The sequence below is a fragment of the Ranitomeya variabilis genome, chromosome 7, assembly GCF_051348905.1.
Source record: "Ranitomeya variabilis isolate aRanVar5 chromosome 7, aRanVar5.hap1, whole genome shotgun sequence".
In the NCBI taxonomy this organism is placed as follows: domain Eukaryota; kingdom Metazoa; phylum Chordata; class Amphibia; order Anura; family Dendrobatidae; genus Ranitomeya; species Ranitomeya variabilis.
The window spans coordinates 193914396-193920907 of NC_135238.1; the positions used below are offsets into that span (position 1 = coordinate 193914396).

The window sequence follows — 6512 nt, forward strand, 5'->3', positions numbered from 1 at the left end:
GAAAGACTCATAAAAGAAGAGGTTTTAGAATTTCTTAATGCTATTTTTTTAATGTCAGATTTTTTGCACCTTTTCTTAAACATTTCAGTTTTCTAAAATGTATATTATATTTGCCAGTATTATGAGTTAGTTTAGATGACTGAAGTTATTTTATTTCCTCCATACAAAGCATAGAGGATGTACTTCACCAATTTTTCTAAGGCCTGTATATTTGACAATAGGGCATAGCTCTTCAAGATACTACTCCTTTAAAATTTTTTGTTTTTTTTGGAGGATAGTCTGTTATAATAGATGGATCTCCACTGATCTGAAATTGATATCTGACATTGTAATTTTTTTTAGAATATGACTAGTCAATATAATGTATTTAGCTTTTCTACAGACCTTGACTAATGTTTCTTTCTGTCGCTCACACAGATATGCTGCTGCGTCCCCGTTCTCAGTTCTACATACCCAGAAGAGGATTGGTTCCAAGATATGGGTTGTCGGGTACACGGAGATGATCTAGAAGGGGAATTGATCTGTCTGACAGACCTTCTGCAGCAAGGTCCATTTGGGAAATGGCCGAGACTTTTGCCACCGCATATGAAAGCATATTTGTCTATTCACAAAGACCATGAAGAATCCAAGGACACAACTGCAGGTAGTGACACAGAAGAAGAGCAACCTGGTGTCTTGGACTTAAATGAAAATGAAGACAGTGACTCAGAGAACATTCCAAAGCTTCATCCAAAAAAGAGGTTTCTTAAGCTTTTTCTTCTAGATCAATGATGGATATTCTATATTTATGTATCAATAAAAATGGTTTAATTATGAACATATAGATTGCACTTGTGTTGTGTCTTGCAAGTGTTAAACTCCTAATACAATACTAAATCAAATTAGTTGCCTAGTGAAATATTGGCAAAACTTTCCAGAGGTTGTTACTTGTTCCCCTTCATGTAGTACATAATGCCCAAGCTAGATATCTACCCAATTAATTTCATTGTTTAAACAAACAGCCTTAAAGTAAATATATTATAGAGGGTCATGGTGTTTGATATTGGAAATTTGTTAAAAACCAATAATATATTTTAGATTTTATTTAGTCATAGAGAGGCAATCAAGCTCCCTATGGCCCGTTAATAAAACTAACCATAAATATAGATGCTAGGGTAAACGCTAAAGTAAGCAACACAGCAAAAGAATACAAAAACAATGCACATAACACATCAAAGCTGTGATTTACCCATGGATCACAAAGAAAACAAAAAATGATGAAAGATTATTCTTGAAAGAGTGCAAAACAGAAAATAAAGCAATATTGAGGGTGTTGCTCAAGTGGCATACATAGGAAATAGTTAAAATCTTGCAGTAAACCAGAAGCAACAAATGGTAAAGAATACAGCAGCAGCTACACATTTTATCCTGACCTTTTGGTACATGTGAGTGCCTTTAAAGGAGAGTGGTGAAAACAAGTGCAAATCAACAGGACTAATTTTTCTGACATAACCAAAATAAATGTATTTTCAATAGCCCTGATATGTAGAATGTTTTATACTGCACTGTGACACATCTGTAACATCTGGAACCCTCAAAAGGGAAAAATTATATAACATTGTTTACATCATGAAATTTTTGTGACTGCTACAACTTTAATATAGCCAACAACTGATTAATCCCATGTAATAATTTTCAGAAACATTGCACAGTTAACTCTGAATAGTGTGAATATCTATAATATCGTTAGCATTTTGCAGTATATCTTCACCTGAAAGAACAGAAAATCAGGTACATTTTTGCATGGATCTTACTGGACATTGATCTAATATAGAATCTGGTCTCGAATTACAAATTTACTGCAAAGAAATCTTAGCACAATTATTTAAGTTAATATGTTTATGGGGATGTAGTAGCATAGGTTAGTGTCATGATCTCTGCAGGCAGAGATCATAGCAAGCCTATAGAGGGACAAGCTCTCGGAAGATGGAACTATACAGACCATGAACTAAGCCTGCCGCGCAACTAGAAATAGCCAGGTAGCATTTCCTATTAATCGCTAGATGCCCAGCTCTGGCCTAAGACCTAAATAGCTAGCAGAGGGAAATATAAGACCTGGCTCACCTCTAGAGAAATATTCCAAAGAAGACAGTAGCCCCCCACATATAATGACGGTGAGTTCAGATGAAACAACAAACGCAGCAGGAAAATAGTCTTAGCAAATTTGAGGTCCGCTTACTAGATAGCAGAAGACAGATAGTATACTTTCATGGTCAGCAGAAAAATACTAACAAAACACCATCCAGAGATTACCTTAAACTCTGGCATTAACTCATAACGCCAGAGTAGCAATCCCTGATCGACGAGAGCTTTCCAGACACAGTAACAAAACTTCAGCTGCGAACTGGAACAAATAGGCAAAACAAAACATGGACAAAAGTCCAACTTATCAGTAGTTGTCTAGAAGCAGGAACAAGCACTGAGAGGCATCAGATAACATTGTTGACCGGCAAGAAACCACCAGAGAAATGAGCTTAAATAGCGACACCCACTACTGATGGAATCAGGTGAAACAGGAAAGAGGATGACAAGTCCAATTCCACAAGCGGCCACCGGGGGAGCCCAGAATCCAAATTCACAACAGTACCCCCCCCTCAAGGAGGGGGCACCGAACCCTCACCAGATCCACCAGGGCGACCAGGATGAGCCCTATGGAAGGCACGAACAAGATCAGAAGCATGAACATCAGATGCATTGACCCAAGAATTATCCTCCTGGCCGTAACCCTTCCAGTTGACCAGATACTGGAGTTTCCGTCTGGAAACACGAGAGTCCAAAATTTTCTCCACAACGTACTCCAACTCACCCTCAACCAACACCGGAGCAGGAGGCTCAACAGAAGGTACAACAGGTACCTCATACCTGCGCAATAACGACCGATGAAAAACGTTATGAATGGAAAAGGACGCAGGGAGGTCCAAACGGAAAGAAACAGGATTAAGAATCTCCAATATTCTATAAGGGCCGATGAACCGAGGTTTAAACTTAGGAGAAGAGACCCTCATAGGGACAAAACGAGAAGACAGCCACACTAAATCTCCAACACAAAGCCGAGAACCAACACGACGATGACGGTTGGCAAAACGCTGAGTCTTCTCCTGTGACAACTTCAAATTGTCCATAACCTGCCCCCAGATGTGATGCAATCTCTCCACCACCGCATCCACTCCAGGACAATCCGAGGATTCCACCTGACCGGAGGAAAATCGAGGGTGAAACCCCGAATTACAGAAAAACGGGGACACCAAGGTGGAAGAACTGGCCCGATTATTGAGGGCGAACTCTGCCAATGGCAAAAAAGCAACCCAATCATCCTGGTCAGCAGAGACAAAACACCTCAGATATGTCTCAAGGGTCTGATTAGTCCGCTCGGTCTGGCCATTAGTCTGAGGGTGAAAAGCAGATGAAAAAGACAAATCTATGCCCATCCTAGCACAGAATGCCCGCCAAAATCTAGACACAAATTGGGTACCTCTGTCAGAAACAATATTCTCAGGAATACCGTGCAATCGGACAACATTCTGAAAAAACAGAGGAACCAACTCAGAAGAAGAAGGCAACTTGGGCAGAGGAACCAAATGGACCATTTTAGAGAAACGGTCACAGACCACCCAGATGACAGACATCTTCTGGGAAACAGGCAGATCTGAAATAAAATCCATCGAGATGTGTGTCCAAGGCCTCTTAGGAATAGGCAAGGGCAACAGCAGTCCGCTAGCCCGAGAACTACAAGACTTGGCCCGAGCACAAACGTCACATGACTGCACAAAGACTCGCACATCTCGTGACAGAGAAGGCCACCAGAAGGATCTTGCCACCAAATCCCTGGTACCAAAAATTCCGGGATGACCTGCCAATGCAGAAGAATGTACCTCAGAGATGACTCTGCTGGTCCAATCATCCGGAACAAACAGTCTATCAGGCGGACAACGATCCGGTCTATCCGCCTGAAACTCTTGCAAGGACCGCCGCAGATCAGGAGAAACGGCCGACAAAATTACTCCCTCCCTAAGGATACCTGTGGGTTCAGAATTACCAGGAGAGTCCGGGTCAAAACTCCTAGAAAGGGCATCTGCCTTAACATTCTTAGAACCCGGTAGGTATGACACCACAAAATTAAAGCGAGAAAAAAATAAAGACCAGCGCGCCTGTCTAGGATTCAGGCGTCTGGCAGTCTCAAGATAAATCAAATTTTTGTGGTCAGTCAATACCACCACCTGATGCCTAGCCCCCTCGAGCCAATGGCGCCACTCCTCAAATGCCCACTTCATGGCCAAAAGCTCCCGATTCCCAACATCATAATTCCGCTCTGCGGGCGAAAATTTGCGAGAAAAGAAGGCACAAGGCCTAATGACGGAGCAGTCGGAACCTTTCTGCGACAACACTGCCCCAGCTCCGATCTCCGAAGCGTCAACCTCAACCTGAAAAGGCAGATTCACATCAGGCTGACGCAACACAGGGGCAGAGGCAAAACGGCGCTTAAGCTCCTGAAAGGCCTCTACAGCATGAGGGGACCAATTAGCAACATCAGCGCCTTGTCTGGTCAAATCAGTCAGTGGTTTAACGACATCCGAAAAACCAGCAATAAATCGGCGGTAAAAGTTGGCAAAGCCCAAAAATCTCTGAAGACCCTTAAGAGAGGAGGGCTGAGTCCAGTCACAAATAGCTTGCACCTTGACGGGATCCATCTCAATGGAAGAGGGAGAAAAAATATACCCCAAAAAGGAAATTTTCTGGACCCCAAAAACGCACTTAGACCCCTTCACACATAAAGAATTAGACCGCAGAACCTGAAAAACTCTCCTGACCTGCTGGACATGAGAGTCCCAGTCATCAGAAAAAATCAGAATATCATCCAGATATATTATCATAAATTTATCCAGAAAATCGCGGAAAATATCATGCATAAAAGACTGGAAAACTGAAGGGGCATTAGAAAGACCAAAAGGCATGACCAAATACTCAAAGTGGCCCTCGGGCGTATTAAATGCGGTCTTCCACTCATCCCCCTGCCTGATCCGCACCAAATTATACGCCCCACGAAGATCAATTTTAGAGAACCACTTAGCACCCTCTATACGAGCAAACAAATCAGTAAGCAATGGCAATGGGTATTGATACTTAACAGTGATCTTATTCAGAAGCCGATAATCAATACATGGTCTCAAAGAGCCGTCTTTTTTTGAGACAAAGAAAAACCCAGCTCCCAAGGGAGAAGAAGATGGACGAATATGTCCCTTTTCCAAAGACTCCTTTATATATTCCCGCATAGCAGCATGTTCCGGCACAGACAAACTAAACAAACGACCCTTTGGATATTTACAACCCGGTATCAAATCTATGGCACAATCGCACTCACGGTGCGGAGGTAACGACCCAAGCTTGGGTTCGTCAAAGACGTCTTGATAATCAGAGAGGAACTCAGGGACTTCAGAGGGAATGGACGACGAAATAGAAACCAAAGGTACGTCCCCATGAATACCCTTACATCCCCAGCTCAACACAGACATAGCTCTCCAGTCCAAGACTGGGTTGTGAGACTGCAACCATGGCAATCCCAGTACCAAATCGTCATGTAAATTATACAGCACCAGGAAACGAATAATCTCCTGGTGATCCGGATAGATACGCATGGTTACTTGTGTCCAGTATTGTGGTTTATTATTAGCCAATGGGGTGGAGTCAATCCCCTTCAGAGGAATAAGAGTCTCCAAAGGCTCTAAATCAAAACCACAACGATTGGCAAAGGACCAATCCATAAGACTCAGAGCGGCGCCAGAGTCAACATAGGCGTCCGTGGCAATGGATGACAAAGAGCAAATCAGGGTTACAGACAAAATAAACTTAGACTGAATGGTGCCAATGGAAACAGACTTATCAAGCTTCTTTGTACGCCTAGAGCATGCTGATATAACATGAGTAGAATCCCCACAATAGAAACACAATCCATTCTTCCGTCTAAAATTCTGTCGCTCGCTCCTGGACAGAATTCTATCACACTGCATACTTTCTGGCGTCTTTTCCATAGACACCGCCAGATGGTGCATCGGTTTGCGCTCCCGCAGACGCCTATCAATCTGAATAGCCATTGTCATGGACTCATTCAGACCTGCAGGCAAAGGGAACCCCACCATAACATCCTTAACGGCATCAGAGAGACCTTCTCTGAAAGTTGCCGCCAAGGCGCACTCATTCCACTGAGTAAGCACAGACCATTTACGGAATTTTTGGCAGAAAACTTCAGCTTCGTCTTGCCCCTGAGATAGTGCCATCAAAGTTTTTTCTGCCTGAAGTTCCAAATGAGGTTCCTCATAAAGCAAGCCCAAGGCCAGAAAAAACGCATCCACATCGCGTAACGCAGGATCCCCTGCTGGCAATGAGAAGGCCCAATCTTGAGGGTCACCCCTGAGCAAGGAAATCACAATCCTAACCTGCTGAGCAGGGTCTCCAGCTGAACGAGACTTCAGGGACAA

At 43.1% G+C, this 6512-nt stretch overlaps 1 long non-coding RNA gene across 1 annotated transcript in view; it reads left to right on the forward strand.

Annotated features, from left to right (window-relative positions):
* LOC143785913 (uncharacterized) overlaps positions 1-817 on the forward strand; it is a 124774-nt gene extending 123957 nt beyond the window's left edge. Inside the window, exon 4 of the long non-coding RNA XR_013218148.1 lies at positions 418-817. This is a non-coding gene — a long non-coding RNA (uncharacterized LOC143785913). The remainder of the gene's footprint in view (positions 1-417) is intronic.
* Positions 818-6512: the final 5695 nt, after the last annotated feature.